Source organism: Larus michahellis, chromosome 4 (assembly GCF_964199755.1).
Source record: "Larus michahellis chromosome 4, bLarMic1.1, whole genome shotgun sequence".
Classification (NCBI taxonomy): domain Eukaryota; kingdom Metazoa; phylum Chordata; class Aves; order Charadriiformes; family Laridae; genus Larus; species Larus michahellis.
The window spans coordinates 20,128,305-20,145,866 of record NC_133899.1 but is presented as its reverse complement, the minus strand read 5'-3'; the positions used below and the strand labels follow the sequence as shown (position 1 = coordinate 20,145,866).

Genomic DNA, 17,562 nt, shown 5'->3' with positions numbered 1-17,562 from the left:
TTGCCACCTTGCTCAACTGAAATCAATGCATGAGTTTGAGATTATTTTTTTTAATATTGATACTTTGTCTAAAAGCGTTGCTATAACTAGCTATGCTACTGCCAAAGCCTTGCTATAAACGTACTTAAGTTGATGTAGCCATGTGCATAGGCCTCCTCATTACTCTCCCTTGTGTAATATAAACATTTAAATTTGGGGGTTTGCTGACAGTTGCAGCTGTTGGGAGTCTAAGTGTTGTATTTTTTTTAAGGCATTCTACTAGTTTATGGAAATGAAACTGCTGTTGATATAAAAAGTTTTGACACAAAAGTAGAAAGAATACAGTGACCTGAAACTAGTATCGCTTCATTTTGCCTCACCAAAATTGCATACTCTTATAAGGCCTATAATGTGTTGCCTATGTAACAAAGACATTAATGTAATGTTTTGATCACTGATGTGAAATATCAAATTGCTTAAAGCTTATGGTATTCTCCTTTGTACCTAATCTAGTTCATTAGCTAAGATTTCTAGTGTCTTTTCTTCTGTGTTCTGCAGTTCTCGATATCACAAAATAATATAGAATAAATGACACTGAGCAAGAGTAAAGATAGAACAGTCAAACTGTTTTTTAGTATGTACAGGAAGAAACAGGGTTTGAATGTGAAGAATGTCTAGAATCCCAGGAGAGAAATACAAAACATGGGTAATTCTATAAAACAGCAAAGGGAATAATAAAAATAAGTCACTTCGGGACTGACCATACAAAGGGATAAGTAAAACTCTCCCTTGCAGTTACTCAGAAAAAACAAAACCAGAATTAATAGATGTTAAAATGAGAAGTCTTATTCAAATTCTATGAAGCTATTTAGATTTGTTAAAGGAACAGTAAGTGGAGTAGGCAGATGGTTATTTTTCTGACCTTATTGTAATATATTTTTCTTCTTGATATGATTGCAGTTTTCTTTTGCTGACTTGTAAAAAGATGACTGTCCCTTGCCCTTTTTCTTATCTATACACCTTTATCTTAGCTGGGATACTTCCTGTAATGTAAGAACGTCTGCACTAGCATTTGTTTGAGGTTAATTTGTGGAAAATTAATCTGAGGTACTGGAATGAAATGTCTAAGAGATTAATCCTTCCAGTAGAGAGCAAACCAAAGCAAGCTATAAATACCACTCGATAGTTGTCACCAGTGCCTGTTAAAAACAATTCCAGAGAACAACCGAGGAACAGAACAAGTGCTTATTCATAAGATACTAATCTACAAAATTAAAAAAAAATGCATTAATGGACTGCTAATTTACGCAGAACAAATTTACACCACTTTGGTAGTCTAAAATGTACAAAAACTAAAGCATTAATGAAAACATACTAAACCTTAAGGATTCTTATTTTATTGTTTCAAGTCTGAATTCTGCATAACCTTGCACAGGTTTAATCACTTGAGCTATTCATGTGAAGATTTATAAGGAAGTTCAAGTGCTTATATAAATACTTGTGGGACTGGTATGTTAGGGAAGGACCCAAACATCATCAAGGCAGACATAGAGAATTTAGGTTTCTTTACTGATATTTATTGATTATAGTGCTATACAGCTATTGTGCTCTCCTCCAGTAATATATGTTGTCTCTAAGAGCTGGGAGTTTTATGCATGAAGAAATCCTGTCTTGTGTTATATTCCCTTTCATTCTTTTCCTGTCTCCTTTCCAAAATACTATACTGGAGCTCAAAAGGCCTTAGTATAGTTTTGATTTTGTTCTTCATCAAAGGAAGTAATCCCTTGCCTGGTACTACATTCCCTTTACTGAGCGCAACATGGTTGACTTGACAGCTGGTATGTCAGCCAAGTTAAAATTCCTGGATTTTGAAGGTAAGTCCACCATAAATTAAACTACCTGACAAGGTCTGAAAAGAACATATTTAATGAGTTATTTGTTTTACATTAAAGTTAGTGTAGCTGCAAGAATACATTAATTGTACAGTTAAATTCAGTATGTGTTGAAGAAAGGCTGCTGGTAGTTGCAGCATTGCATTTTGCTTAATCCCAACATGATAAAAATGGTAGACAAGAAGCTCAGATGTATTATTTGCAGCTCTTGTGCTGAAATGACAGAACTTTGTGATCAGTATTTCCTGCCATTATTTCTCTTTGCCAAGAATACATCCCAAGTAAGAGTTACAGAGGTCTATAGCCTCAAACTGCCATCCTTGCTGGGCTTTAAGGTTGACCTTTCCTCTTCCACAGAAGTAAGAGATGCAGCAGTTGAAGAAACTGTGGACTCCCTCAACCAGGCTGAATGAAATGGCAGTTAGTGATTTAGAATTAAAACTTCTTCACCCCTTGAAATGTGGTAACATTCCAAAGTATTTCAACACCTACTTCCAACTGTTGGTCTTGAACTTTCCCCATAGCAACAGCAATATCCACACGAGCAGAAAGTACAGCTGAATTTCACCCTTTCAGAAGTAACCTGGCTGTACTCCAGCAAGTTCTGTACAGTTACTCCTTTCTTTAGATTTCAAGAAGCATTTGTATTAGGTAACAGAATGACTACCAACGTTATATTTGTTTTCCTTTGTTGATGAAAAAGGGCTCAAAGCTTTTTTTCAGCTCATTAGAATGTTACCTGGGGAAAAAAAAGCTGAGAGAAGTGACTAAGGAATACATCTGGAAAATGAATTAAAAAAACCCACCAAATGTATGAGACTTTTGACCTTGGAATAGCTGCAAAATATGTTCCCAACAGAATTGTCTTTATGCCACTTACATGTGCTGTGATAGCGTCCTGGCCCAAAAGAACAGGAAACTAGATGGAAAACACTGTGAGATGAGTGCCTGCCACGTTCACTTGCATGTGTGCAGGGTGCCCAAGTAACCATTGTTTTCCATTCCATGCTGGCAATGTTTTAGCTGGAAAACAGCATTCAGCTCTAAGCACGGACTGAGAAGAGCCCAGAAGAGAGAGGAAGGCTTGATAAGGAAACCTGACGTTAAGGACAAGTTGATAAAATTGTGTTTGTTTGGTGTAGCAAACAGGAGGCGAAGGGAAAATATATGAGAGTCTGGAGGAGAGGTAGTGAACATCCAGTGATGAAACAGAGTACTCGGTACCAACCAGTTGTCTGTTCTTATGGCTTTATGATTCTGGAGTGGCTTTCAAGCAGCTGCTCAAATAGATTTAAAGCCTTTTATGAAGACAGTCTCCTTTCCCACACCCAGAGCAATTAGCAATAGTCACAGAACTTTTTTTAACCTGAACAAGAGCTCTTTAGTTGGTGAACTTAATATAGACAACAGTGATTTGCTAAAGTCTTTTCCCTCAGCCTGTTCAGTTTATTTATGCAAAATACAAATGTTTACAGTGACTTAAGGGAGAAATGAATATCTTTTTGCTGAGAGTTACTTGCTGAGAGCTACTTGCTGAGAGCTAACATGAATATTTATAACTGCCCTGTAACTCAATCACTATTTATTTCACTAAAATGTACCTGTGAACTCATGTTCCTGTTGGCAAGCCAGCTGTCAGGAAGATGGAATAGAGAAAACCTGAATTAAAGAGCCCTGGAGATTATTTCCACTCTCCACAGTGTTTCTGTGAATTCTAAAAAGAAAAGAAGGCACTCCTACATTTTTGCTTCTCTGCAGATCGTGTTTGGTCATCTTCTCTCAAATACTATGAGCATCTTTTCCATCTTTATTAAAAGGCAATCTTTATCAAGCAAGATTTCTGTCAATCCCTCAAACGTTTGCCAAGAGCAGCACTAAAATATGTAATCTTTTTAATTTAGAAAAATTAATTAAAACTATTTAAGATTCTTTATTACCCTGAACCTTCTCTTCTTCCTTTCGTTTTTACGATGGGATTTTCTTTGCGTTAATATATTTTCCTCCCTCTTTTTGCATGAAACCACAGGAACATAAAGAAAAACGTATGACATACAATGTTAAAATGCAAACAAAACCATAGGGGAAAAAAAAAATGTTATTTGTGCTGAACTGGTATGACCTCACACAGAAATCTGACAGACTGCATGTTCCAGACAAGTTTTACCAAACCCTGCATAAGACAAAGATTTACAGCCGAAGAAATATTTCAACTCAGGGAAAAGGCAGTACTACTCTCTCCTCCCTTCTGCTCTGACTCCTGCAGAGCCGGTTCAAATGCAGTCTGGCATCTCTGGCTAAAACCTGTTCTCTCTGCTAAAATCACTTGTGTGCTTGTCCTGGTTTCAGCTGGGATAGAGTTAATTTTCTTCATAGTAGCTGCTGTGTTTTAGATTCAGTATGAGAATAATGTAGATAATGCATATTGTTTTAGTTGTTACTAAGTAATGCCTATATTAAGTCAAGGACTTTTTCAGCTTCCCATAGAATCCAAGAGGGAGCATAGGCAGGACAAACTGGCAAAAGGAGTATTCCATACCATAGAGGTCATGGTCAGTATATAAATGGGGGTTGGCCAGGGGGCAGGAATCCGCAATCACATTGCATCACTCATTTTGTATATTCTTTTACTATTATTATTTTCTCTTCTATTACTGTTTTAATAAACTATCATTACCACAACACACAAGGTTTGGGTTTTTTTTCTTTTTCTCCCTCTTCTCCCTATCACAGTGCAGGGGAGAGGTGAGCAAATGGCAGCACGGTCCTAGTTGCTGGCTAGGGTTAAACCATGAGACTGCTGGTATTCAAAGCTGCAGATGTATTTGTTTTACAGAAATCTCTCACTTAGGTATAGAATTAATGAAATATTCAAGAGAGGAGAGATTTGGGTGCTGTTTTATATTATCATATCTTTCAAAACCAAAATTGGATAATCTTTGATTTCATTTTCTATACGAGAGAAACAATAGGGTTTGAACTCTTCAGCTGTTGCATTTTATTTTATTTTAATGCGTTTAGTAGGAATGTTTTCTGCTATTTTATTACTAGTATATTAATATAGCAATTTAATTTATTCTCAGCTGGTCTGAGACTATTTTTTTTTTTTAAATCTGATGGCAACTCTCCATTTCTTTGCCCAAACTAGCCCCCAGCAGTGAAAGCTGTCATTTCTTGTTTAATGTTCCTTATGTTCATCTTCAGTAGCAAGAGAAGGTGCACGCACTGTGGCCAGGCCTCTCCTGCTAATAACAGTGCCAATTAACTCTAACAATTACAGTGCATAGTGACAACTGCAGAGGTAAAGGTTCACTATGGATTTGTTACTTTAAGGTATGCTTGGGCATGTAGACAGGATTTTTCTTGTCTGTTTTTACAGCTGACTATTTAATCACAGACGTTTTTTCTTGGACAAAGGAAGCCTTTGTAAAGAGCAAAATAAAATATAATTATCAGGATTTCACAGCTCTAACTTTACTGTACAGTATATACTGGATTTAACTCCAAGAGCATGCAATGCAGCTGTCTTCCGATTGTTTCAGTACAACCACCTAATGTAAATCTTTGTTTTTTGTTTTAATGACAAAACATTATGGGCACCTATAACTTATGTTATTCCAGCATAGAATAATCCAAAAGAACAATTTCTCCAGTGATACAACACTTCAGTAATAAAATTTGTCCTTGGACAAATACAGAGTTGTTGTTGTAGCATGACAGTGAGCAACCTACGTGAGATCAACATATTTAAGTGTGAGATGAGGACACTTACAGGACTCCAACCATAAAGTCTGTTGCACGAGATGACACTGACGACCCATTTTAGCAATTAACCTGGCCATCCCCTACAGTTTCAAAAGAAGCTGAGGTCTTCCAACTTTTCCCATACTAGTGACACAGTGATAAAAATATCTCCGTGACCTCCACAAGCAGTAACATGACACCCATAACCATGAGGTTTAGTTTCCTTTATCATACTGCCTGAGCTCTGACACAGAAGCCCAAGCACTTGCTCTCACTTCACTTACTCTTCTAGATTCATGTGAAAGTAAAGACAATTATATCACCAGTGTTGCATAAATGATCATGTCTCATTTAATCAATGTTACTAGTATTCAAAATGCTCTTAGCTTGTGGGATTTAAGCTAATAAAAATAGTACTGAAAAAAAAAACCAGCAGTAAACTTTAACACAAGTGACGACCACTGGAACTAAAATATACCTATAAGTACATGCAGCACAGCTTTGAGTGTTTTCAAAAGTTTGCTTTATGGCACTTCACAGTATGTGACTGGGAGGCTGAAAAAGCTTTTCATAGTTGTGGGGATAACTTGGGAAGCTCTTGGTAGTTCTTAATTAGTCCACCACGATTTGCTCTGTGGGACACTATGCACCAAGTAATCAAGAGCCAAGTGTGGAACAAAGGAGCAAAGTGCAAAACACACACAAACAGACTGCTGCGAACTCATTTCTGAAAAGTTAGAAAAGCCAACCATAATTTTAATTTTAGGGCTGAATACCTTCTAATATTAGCAAAGAATGGATTAGAAATTGGAACAACTGCGCTAGCAGTGAAAAGACTAAATCTATTAATAGGGCTATCCTATTTATTGCAAAGGCAAATGGACTGGCAATAAATCCTCCTGTGTTTCAATAAAATGCAATTTCCCTAATCTTCAAGACTCTCTTAACGTTAAAATATTTTACATCTCAGTTTTTAAGGTGTGCTTTAAACATTTAGATATTCTGAAAACCTTACTCATGGAACATGCAGTCTTAGGCAAGTACTCAGCAAAACCTTTAATGCAGTTCTGATCTTGTATTTGTGAAACAACATGGTTTTCTTTATTTTACAAGAAATAACTACGCTATATAAACTTAAAAATTATAACTTGTTTAATTGTCACTATTTCCACATGTTTCAAGGAGTACACATTCATCTGTTCACTTCATAGGCAAAATGTATTAATTCAGGTCAACATCCATAGGCATATTTAATTTGCATACATTGTGTGGGAATCTATACAGAAAGGTCTTTGGGTTTATGTTTTGGAAAACTTTTATTTTAAAGACAGTCTAAATTTGGAGCAAATACAACTACAGAATCCTGCAGAAGTCTGAAAGTTTTGGGAATAAAGGCTGTCCTTATCATCTGGTTCACCCAACAATTGTTCCCACCACTGTGAAGTACTGTGCTATTATAAGTTCTCAAAATAAAATGAGAGGGAACTCTTTTATAAGAGGTACAAATTTATTTGTATTGTACAAATATTTCAGGGTAGTTCAGTAATTAGGAGAAAAGTGACAGGAGTGCACTAAAAGCAAAGCTGCACCAGTGGGGTCAGCACCAATGGAGTTGTACTGTAGCACGCTGAATTCAAAGTGGCTCTGCGAAGGAACATCTGGTTGAATTTAAATTGCAAAGTTTGGACTCAGCATGATAATACAAACAAAATGATGACATTGGCTTCAGCCTCTAGTGACTAGCTGCTTGCAAATAGGGTATCAATGTAACTACCACTGAGTATTATTAGGATCTTCTAAGCTTCCATGCTCCTGCTTTTAATCACAGAGACAGGTACCACGAGTGAAGAAAGTATAGCAAAAATGGACTGACAATAATATAGTGGAATCTGTAGCACAAAGGAATTTTGCTGTTTTGAAGAAAGTCTGAGCAGTTATATTAGAAGGCTGAGAGTTGCATAATATAAAAAAAACCCAACAGATGTCTTCGAACTGTCTCATCTAAAAGAAATTTATTTAAATACTGTGAAAGTGGGTTACAAACGCTACCACTAAGGGTAGCGTCTATGCCTACCCACATACTAATTTGGGACCTGAAACAAGAAAAAAATATTTATTCTTAAGAAGCTATTTCTTAAAGCTAGAAATCTTCCTTAGCTTGTTTTTATACATATTCACTTCTATTAGCCTTCAAAACAGACACGGAGAAAGAGCATTATCCTTAAAAATGCCTGCAGCTTTTAAAGTCTTGGTGAAACAATGATTCTAACTCCTGTGCTGTTTTCCAAGAAAATGAAGCCAGTGATTCACCCACTATCATTAATAAATAGCCAGGTCCTTATGAAGGTAATTCAACATAGATAAGACAATTTGTGTCATCAAAGGTAGGGTCTCAGAGTTGAATGATTTAGTTATCTGAAAAATTAAGTCAAACCATTTCTTTAAAAATAACTACGAAGGATTATTTTTTCCAAATAAACCTTCAAAATTGACTGGGAATAACAAGGTGTATTGCACATTCCAGTCGTAATAGAGAAGACTACAGTAGCAAAAGAAAAAAGTAAAATGAAAATAGAAAATTTGGGGCATTAATCAAAATAATGCTGAAAAAATACTGGAGTCCTTTGAAATTTATGTGAAGATTTGTATTTTTTTGCTGTTGTTTCTTTGCTCTCCTAGCAAAGTTTTATTGATAACATTTGAAAACTTGTCCATACTTTAGAAGATATCTATTCCCACTTCCTCTTTGCAACATGGATAGCACTGAACAAAAAGAGTCTGTAATCCTGTGCAACGAAGATATTTATAAGCAAATAATAAACTTTGACGTGAGTGGATGAGGCAGTGAAAAGAAAGGAAAAGGCACCTGAAAGGCAACAGAACCAGATAGGAAAAATAAAATTAAAAGATGGGATGCTGAAGCTTATTTTACAGTCTGTTTTTAAAAACTGCAGTATAGAGAAGCCAAGTTTTCCGTAAAAGAAGGCCTAATGCTAATCTTCAGATTATTTAAATAAGAGTGCACTGGCCATCCTTCAGTTTCTGATCATTGAGGGGACATTTTCCACTACCTCATCCTTTTCCTTTTCTCTCTGCTCCTAGCTTACACCACATTTGTACTTTTGTGATTATGATCGTAAAACCCTAACCTCCACAGAAGTATTGTTTTCTGCCAGCTTAGTGAGCAGAATTGCCTCTCAGAGGGGGTCAGGCAAGTGCCAGAGCCAGTCAAATGCTGAAAGCCAGTGGAGTAGGAGGAGACATGCAGCTAGGAGCAGAGGAAGATAAATTTAGAAGCCTAAATTTAGATTTTTTTTTTAATTGCCTAACATTTCGGTTCTTGTAGTCACTCTCATTTGTAAGTAATACTTATTCTGCTTAGAACACCTAAAGCAGAAGTTTGTGTGATGGGAAGAGGAAGGAAAAAAGACGGGGCAAAGGATCAGCTAATTTGTTTTTGTAAAGAAGTTCACTCAGCTTTAATCAAAGAAAAGAAACAGAAGCACTATTTAATTTTTGAACTGTTTCTGTCGTCCTCATGAAAGACTACAGAGTACATGGCTGACACTGTGTTGTCTGAGATGATGAAGGTGGAAAACTACTAAAAAGAATCTCTGCCTTTAAGTACTTATACAAATTTTCATTTGCTGGGATCTGGCTAAAGCCACAGATTTACTGTGCCACATCATTTTATTATGCTTGTGAATAACTCCTGTATCCACAGAGCGTACATTTCAAAAGAAGCACGAAAGTGATCCTGCCTCGCTGTGTGTGGCAACAAAAGGAACCAACATAAACTCTCAAACACATGGCTACAAGCAACATCTCCACGCTAATTAATAGCACAAGTTCCATGTTGCAATGAGTACTTACATACACACAACACACCTTCAATGCTGACCTTTAAGGAGCTCAGTACATGCTCATTCTTCCATGAATTAAGTGCATGAGCAACACATTCTCGGGGGACTTATGCAGTAAGGATATGCTTAAACTCACCCTGCACACCAGAATTAACTTGCTAACAAGCACAAAGCTGATGATTGGGCTTCAGATTCACTTAGATTTAACAGCAGTTTTTACCTTGGCTCTGTCATGTTCTAGAACTATTTAATGAATATCCTGTGGATTTGGTTTTCTTTAGTCTGATGCAAGTTCAATTTTGGTTTGCTTAGGGGTATTTAATCTGTTTATTCTACGAGCTTTTTTAGTTGAATTAAATTTTCTAAGATGTATTTAAGTGATTAGTCAGAGAAAGGAAGTCAGACAGGGCAAAACTCACAGACTTATCAAAACTCAGTTTGACTTTGTTCTCACTATCTAAAAGAGATTTGATCTTAACTTGATTAAATTAGTATCAGATAAAATCCTAGTGGAAACAGAGTCTTTTTTTAGGTTTTCTCTGCTAGCGGTTAGAGAATACACATTCCTGTATAAACATAACTTACAAGTTGCCATTTATGGATGATCAGGGATGAGGCATACAGTTTGTAGAGGTAACCTGTAGCAAGAAAAGAAGAATTCAAGTAAGGAGTCCAGACTTACATTTGGCTTCCATAGTAAAATTTAAGAAGTGATTTATAAAGTTATGAACCTTGCCAAAATGCACAAAAATACTTATCTGGATGATTATTCTGAAGTTTGCTTCTGGTCACTTGCAAACACTTTAGAAGCATTGTCCAGCCTTATGATGATGTCCTAACTCAGATCTCATACCAGCCTCTACAGTATTGTAAGTTTTCAGAATCCAAAGGGTGAACTTCTATTTTGAAATCTCAAATCAGCATTTTTTCAAAAAAATCTTTTTAAAGGTTCTAAAATAAAATGTCATTCTCTGTACTTCCAGCATATGCCTAATAATTTGTTTCCTATGTTTTTTCAGCTCTCACTTATTTCTTGTTCCTAAAGGCAATTTTATAATCAGCTCACATTTTATGAGTCCGTCTTGTGGAGGAATGAATACTGTCTCCAGTAGATTCAATTTGTGAGAGCTTAAAAGGCAGTCTAGCAACAGCTGAAATCAGCTGCATCTTTTACGTTCACACTCAATCCATTAATCATGTGCAAGATAACTGTTGCAAGTATCCCTCTACCTGAAAGATGCTGTGTTAGTATTGCAGAAAACAGAGTACTATCAATATTTGTAACAATGACTAAACAGTATTACCATCTAATAACTGCTTTTTGGTTCATACTATTTTTATAATGGCAATCAATTAGTTTCATGTTGTAGAAATTTGAGTTACATTCTGGGGATGTCTTCTATGGTTTTTATCTTCTATCAGTTCTGTTTAAGTCATGTATGCGGGCTGTTAAGCTCCCAGGAGAAAGCAGATGATTGTTTTTGTTTGTGGCTTTGCAACATTGACAGTAGTTTTAGTAGGTGACAGATTTGGTATACACGTACTTGCACAAGACCTAAACCCGAAAAAAGCCAAACAACGAGTTGAAACAAAGATAATTAAAAGAGCTGAGATAATCAGGCTCCTTCAGATTATGACCTGCAAATTACAGTTTGTTTTGCTATTGGGCCATATAGTTTGGAAAATAAATCTAATGTAGTTCTCTCCCATATGTGCACTTAAAAAGCCAACTTGTAACAGAAAAGACTTTCTTCACTCATTGTTGTTCAAACACAATGTAAAGAGTATCTGGAGATATAGAGGAGGGCAGCAGTTGCTTTGTATGCTGATTGTCTCTGTAACAATAAAAGCCAAAAAAACCCCTCCTCGATAAGACAAGCAAGCTTTGAGAGAGGAAATAGTATGGAAATCAGAAATCTAAGGCTCGTGGTAACAGAACTGGACTCCACCATCACATTTACTGTCATGTTTATGGGTATTATAGTGCATAGTTTGCCTTCCCCTGTTCTTTTACAGCCTTACAATTTTTACTTGCCTGTTAAGGTTTTTACCCTGGTATATCCTATTGAAAAAAAGTCCACCTCTGACTCATCTGTTTGAGACTGTAGATAATAATCATGTACTGGGGGAGGGATAATTAGATTGTTTTGAGCAAGACAAAGACTATCACATCTCCTGAACCCTGTTGTCTTTCCAGACACCGACCTTCTCTTTACCTAATAGGGAACACCAAAAAGCGTGGTAAAGAACATTAAGAGGGGGCTGTAGTTCACTGGATTAGACATGCTAAAACTATTAACCTGACAGAGGAAGGCAAACAAGAATGCCTTCCTTACACTACTCCAGATAAATCTGCTGAACAGCAAATTGCTAACTCACTGTTATTTTCAGATACCACTGGGTGCTTTTAATCACGATTTTGAGACTCCATTAGATTTACTTTATTGGAGCCAAAGCTGAGGTATGGCTGTGCCCCTTTTGAGGGCAGGAACATGCTAATATTTTAGGGGCTCCCTTTTTATTTCCGTAACAACCATGGCTGGCGCTGACCACCTCATAGTTGCGCCCCAAAACGTCGCCAGGTTTAAGGGCTTCGACCCTTATTATAGAGCAAACTCACGTGCGTGTAACTTTGGGCCATTTCACCTCCTGGGGATCTGACGGGCGCTCCGTGTCCCCGAGGCCCTCACCCCCCCTCAGGGCAAGGGCAGAGCCAGCCTCCACCTGTGGTGGCTGCGGGGCCAGGCCGCGGGCCCACGGCTCCTCAGGCGAGCCTGGGCTGAGGAAAAACGCGCCGTTTTCGTACCGTCAACGCTAAGCCTCTTCTCCATCTTGTGCCTGAGGGAAAGGGGAAGGATGGTTCCCGGCCCGCCTGAGGAGAAAGCGGGGGATGGGGGGTGGGAGGGAGTAGGGGGAAGGTCGCCCATTCCGAGCTCGCCGCCCTCCTCAGCCCGCTGGGTGCGGCTGAGGTAAAGCGGGCGGGAGGCCGGGCCCTGCGGCCTCTCCCTGAGGCAGACAAGGCAAGAGGCAGCGGCGGTTTGCTGCTGGGGAGAGGAGGGGTAAGCGACGACAGCTGCGGCGGAGGGCCCGGGGCCGGGGCCGTGGGGCGGGGCAGAGCGGCCGCCATCACGTGTCGTGCGGCAACGAGCGAGCATCCCCGGGACGGGCAACCGTGCGGCCGGCGGGAGCGGAGGTAACCCAGGCGGTCGCGCTGCTACTAACCGGTGGGGAAAGGTCTGGCGCGGAACCCTGGCACGGCGGCTGAGGTGCTGTCTTCCTTCCAGCCCTCGGGGAAGGCGCGTAACCCAGCTAGGCGCAGGGGCTGCCCGGCGGCTCAGCTTGCGCCGTGCGCGGAGGTTTCCGGCGCTTCTCCGCGTCTTTCCCCTTCAGCATCCGGGGCTGGGCCGGCTGCAGGTGTGCAGAGTGGCAGCATGACAAACGCCGTGTATTTTAATTTTTTTAAAGGGTGCCTCAGCGGCGGCACCTGCGGGTACCTCAACCCTGACAGCCCCAGGAAGGAAGCGGCTGCCTGGCGCCTCAGGGCTAAGGCGAACGCCGCCTTCCTCCCGGGGCTGTCCCGGAGGCGTGAAACATGCCTGAATCTCGCTTATTTTATAAGAAAAACAGGCTAACCACCGCTTGGGGAGGGAGGAGCGGCCACCGAGGGAGCGAAATGACCCCAGATCCTCCTCTCTTCCTGCGGCGCGACCCGGAGGGCCGCCCGTCTCCTCACGCTGTTCCCGCCGGCGACAAGCCCATCATGTCGCGCCCATCCCGACTTTTGAGGGTGGTTTTCTTGGAGCCACGTGTTTTGTTTAGTTTGGCAGCCGGCAGGTATGAGGGTTGGTACTCAGGTCGGGTTATAGGAGCATGTTTTTTGGCGGCGGATGCGCGTAATTGTAACTGCTCTGTTAACTAGCTGTCGGAGGGAACCGAAGTGGGTTTAGTAATACCCTCAAGTGAGCATGACTTTGCTTACTGGCATTTGGTAGTGATTTTGATTGTTTATGTGTTTTTTTAAGTGCAGTCTGTTTGGGTGTGACTGAGTTACAGCTAAAGAGTAGACATGGGTACAGATTTGTAGGTAAGCGGGTGCCTTCTGACATTACTTTCCCCCGTTTTTGAGAGGTTTCCACTTCTGTGCCCCAGCATAAAAAATAAGAGAAATTATTTTAACAAATTGTATTATTGTCCCTTCTGTCTTTATCTGGGTCTTACTGTATACATTTCACGAGATGTTCCTCTCATTGCACCTGCTTCGTTCACTCCCTTCTGTCTAAACCAACCTCCCTTCTGTCTAAATCAAGACTGTCTGCCGCAAAGTTTGTTGTTGTGAGCTTGCTTCTATTTTTTACCTCGGAAATATAAAAATAAATTAGAAGTGTGAAAGCTACAGTGGTATGTCCACTTATACCTAGCACAGTTCCCTAATTTTAAAGTAACTTCTTTTAAAATCTAGGTTAATATTACTGAGGTGGATTTGTCTAGGATTGGTACTTCAGAAAATTTTGAAAAGTTTCTGAGACCTTGTAACTGAATGTCTGTTTGTGAGCTGATTATAGGTCTTTCCCTCATTTAATGTTCATAGTCTTACTCAGGATTTGTCCAAACATGTGGATAGTATGTGTATTTGCTGAACATCTCTTGTGCGGCTGTGATACACTATCAAGGGAATAATTGACACAGTGACTTCTCTTTCATGCCTTTTTACATGATAAGCACACCTTGTCCCTTTTTAAAAAATGGATGTTGCAACCAATTCTGTTTGCTTAAAGGTTTATGTTGTTTTTTATAGTGCTAAAGATGGTGTGTTTACATATGCGAGCACAAAAAGATTTGGTTCAACAGATTAGATCTTTACATTGGGAATTGCTTTTGTTGCAAGGGCTTCCTGTCTGCTAACTATGTATGGCAGGGAAGTGATTCTTCTCTCACCAGAAACAAGAAAAATGCATACTGGACAAACTCTAAGCCTTTCCCACTTAAAAGTTCAGACTGTGAGGTGCCTAGATATATACATTGCAAGGAATAGGCATTTCAGGGACTTAAAACCTTTGCTCTGTTGGTGCTTAACTCCCTGAAGACTTTCGTGCTGTTTGCCTGTGTAGGGCAATCTTGCCCTTCGGGTAAGAGTCATTGTGTTCAGAAATAGGAGTTTTACAGCTGGTATATGTGAATAGTATGTGAAGTATATATGTAAAGCTATGTTACAGCAAGAGCTGTTTTATGCAGTCAAGATGACTCCAGAAGACAAAGGCAAGAACACTAGAAATCTTTGCTAATGAGCTGGTATTGTATAAGAGTATAGCAAAACACATAAGCTTTTAGCAGTTTGGTATTTCACATCGGTCATTAACCCACTTGCAGGTTCACCTCAAGTTGAACAATTGACAGGTCAGCTGCTGTCCTGCTCGGTGGGAGAGAGGGGATCTTGGCGGATGGTTCCTCCTTCCCTTCTCTTAAAGAAATGCCACCCCGTAATGTGGTGTTACAACTTTGCTAACTGCACGTTAACCTTCATTAGCTCCTTTGGTACATGGCCAAAGTGTGATAGGCTTTATCAGAATATATATTTTTAGTGAGACAATGAAGTGATCCTTGTTTCAGGTCACTCTGTCCTGGTTTTGTATCAAAGCTTTCTATATCAATGGCAGTGTCATTTCGGTAAAAAAATCTTAATGCACGTCAGCAAAAAGATTCCTCACAGCTGCAACAATCAGCAAAAAAAAAAAAAAGAGTTTAAGACTTTGTATTGCACAAGGGTGAGCGATGAGGAAATCCACGTGTTACCTTGTGTGGAGGCATAAGCCTGCATTAGCCATTGCAGTCTTGTGGCAAGGCTTTGGCAGCATTAGAGATCGTTCTAACAGTGTTACACGATTGTTGTATGTTAGAAAATATATACTATTCCTGTCTGGTTCTTCTCTTCCAAGCCTGTCTTCTGTTTCCACTGAGGTAATGGTCTTGTGACAGAATCATGAATTTTAATATATGTGGTTTTTTTTCTCTGTATTGCTAACCTTGACATAGATTCAGTTTTCTCTAGTCTTTGCTCGCCCTCTTCCTTTGTAGGTTTTTTTTTTCCAGTTGGTCAAAGCTGCTGAGTTCAGTTCCAGTTAAGATTAAGTGAAGTGCTCGTAGGAAAAAATCTGCCAATATTTTTTTTCCTGTCATAGAGATGGTGAAGTAAGACATGTGACTCAGGCAAATAAGCAATTCCTGCCTTTAAGGCTTTGAGGATGTAAAACAAACAAGGTCAGAGAAGAGAATGAAAACACCAAATCTTGAGTGAGCTGTTGCATACGCCTTCATGCAAATCCTAGTTGTTAGCAGGTACCTGAATTTACAAATAACAAAAGCAGACTCAGAGAGGAAGAAAGATATTGGGGGATAAAACAAGCTAGGTTGAGAGATACTGTGGTTGTTCTTGCTTGGGTAGAGTAGAGTAGGGCAAGAAACAGTCAAGGTCATCAGTAAGAAAATTGTATAGAACTACAGTCACTTGCTGCTAATTGAGGTGGAAGCATTTGAGCAGTGACAGGGCCTGTAGTTACAAGTAATTAAATGTACTTCTGAACTTCAGACCATGAGGTAAATCACGGTGATTTAGTGCAAAACTGCCTTTGTGTGAACACGTCAGATTTGATTTGATCAAATCAAATCATCAAAATGCCTGAGTACTCAAAGTAATGTTTATGCTTCTGCACAAGTCGTACTTTGAAAGGTGTTCCAGGAAGAAATGGGAATGATGATTAGGATATGTGGAGTAAGAAATCATAAAGCTGTGTTAGTATCACTAAAATGATGGTTTACATCCATGAGTCAATTATTACCATATTACTCAGCTTTATCCTTTAGCTGGAAGTGCTAAGCATGAACATGGCATGTTTTCAAACTGGCAGCTGGATCTCATGGATGTCATAACAATAGCTGTAGTAGTCTTATTTTTTCCACTGACATTTGTTCAGAGTGGTTTGCCTTCTGAAATACATTTGCAACTAGTGTCCTGTCCGAGTAAAAATAGAAATGAAAAGACTCAATTTGAAGCTGAATGTTATTTTTATGGGTCACAAGTGTTCTTTAAATCCACTTCTTATGGTCAAATTAGTCATGAAGACATCTGCTTTGATTATTTGTCCTGCTGTTTTACACATTTATGCTTTCTGATGATTGCATCACATTTGCAGTTAATTATTATAATAATTTATATTCATTAACACAGTAATAACTAAACTTTCTCTTGTAAAGCAAACCAATAATCTTACAAGCTCATAGGCCACATGGGTTTTTGAAGACTTAGCTCCACTACACTAGTAGCAGAAAATCAGCCAGCATGTGGTTGCAAATGAATTTGGCACAAGATAGATGGAAGAGCAGATGACAAGGAGAACTGGTAGCAACTGGTGAGATGAATTTGATTTTGTTTTTCTTTGCAGTTTTGGGCACGCTCATCTGTAGAAAACATGTGGATCCCTCTCTCCTTATTAGTTTAATTTTGCTGGAGATGCCTTATTATAACATTAAAGCATTTAAGTTCTGAAACAGCATAGTTTAGTTTCTTGAAGGTTGAAAATTTTTAGTCTAATTAAAAATGTGAAGTTTGATGGCTTGTGTTGTATATGTATGACACTAGATAAGATGTTGACTCATGTATAAGTGATAAAATATGTATTTAGTAATTAACCATCTTTAAAGTGTTTCTTTGAAATATTGAGGGGAAAATAAATCAGAAGGCGTCTGACTGAACAGATTGAGGATCTCTTTTTGCATTAGTTAAAAGAACACAGCCTCTGTTTTAATGTGGAAAAAGCTACAAGATTCATGAGTTGTAGATGAATCATGTAATGTGTTTCAGTAAATGATTTGTACTCCATTTCACTAGAAATTACGTTTTTATTGATTGAAAAGAATATTATTTTCACATTTTTAAAACTGTTCTAGTTCAGGGATGTCAAGTCAAATTTTCTGTACTGTAGTATATAGATGTTGGCTTTATAACAAAGGAAGAGTATGATTATTAAGTTTCCCCACCAGAAAGGTGTGCCTCTAACTGCATGAGCAAAACCTTGTATGTTCCTATGTTGCTG

At 38.9% G+C, this 17,562-nt stretch overlaps 1 protein-coding gene and 1 long non-coding RNA gene across 15 annotated transcripts in view; one reads left to right on the top strand and one right to left on the bottom strand.

Moving 5' to 3' along the window:
* The window catches only part of LOC141741960 (uncharacterized), a 46,242-nt gene extending 33,622 nt beyond the window's left edge, over positions 1-12,620 (bottom strand). The window contains exons 1-2 of one of the 4 annotated variants that reach the window (XR_012586547.1): positions 12,282-12,620; positions 10,061-10,113 (exon numbers count right to left, since the gene is read on the bottom strand). This is a non-coding gene — a long non-coding RNA (uncharacterized LOC141741960). Of the gene's footprint in view, positions 1-10,060; positions 10,114-12,095 lie in introns of all 4 variants that reach the window. The other 3 variants (XR_012586549.1, XR_012586548.1, XR_012586550.1) reach the window with 3 other exon arrangements.
* SLC7A6 (solute carrier family 7 member 6) overlaps positions 12,385-17,562 on the top strand; it is a 30,334-nt gene continuing 25,156 nt past the window's right edge. Inside the window, exons 1-2 of one of the 11 annotated variants that reach the window (XM_074583212.1) lie at positions 12,473-12,534; positions 16,724-16,878. The gene's annotated coding sequence lies outside the window, so the exon portion shown is untranslated. Of the gene's footprint in view, positions 12,890-13,094; positions 13,310-16,723; positions 16,879-17,562 lie in introns of those variants that run through there. The other 10 variants (XM_074583211.1, XM_074583218.1, XM_074583214.1 and 7 more) reach the window with 10 other exon arrangements.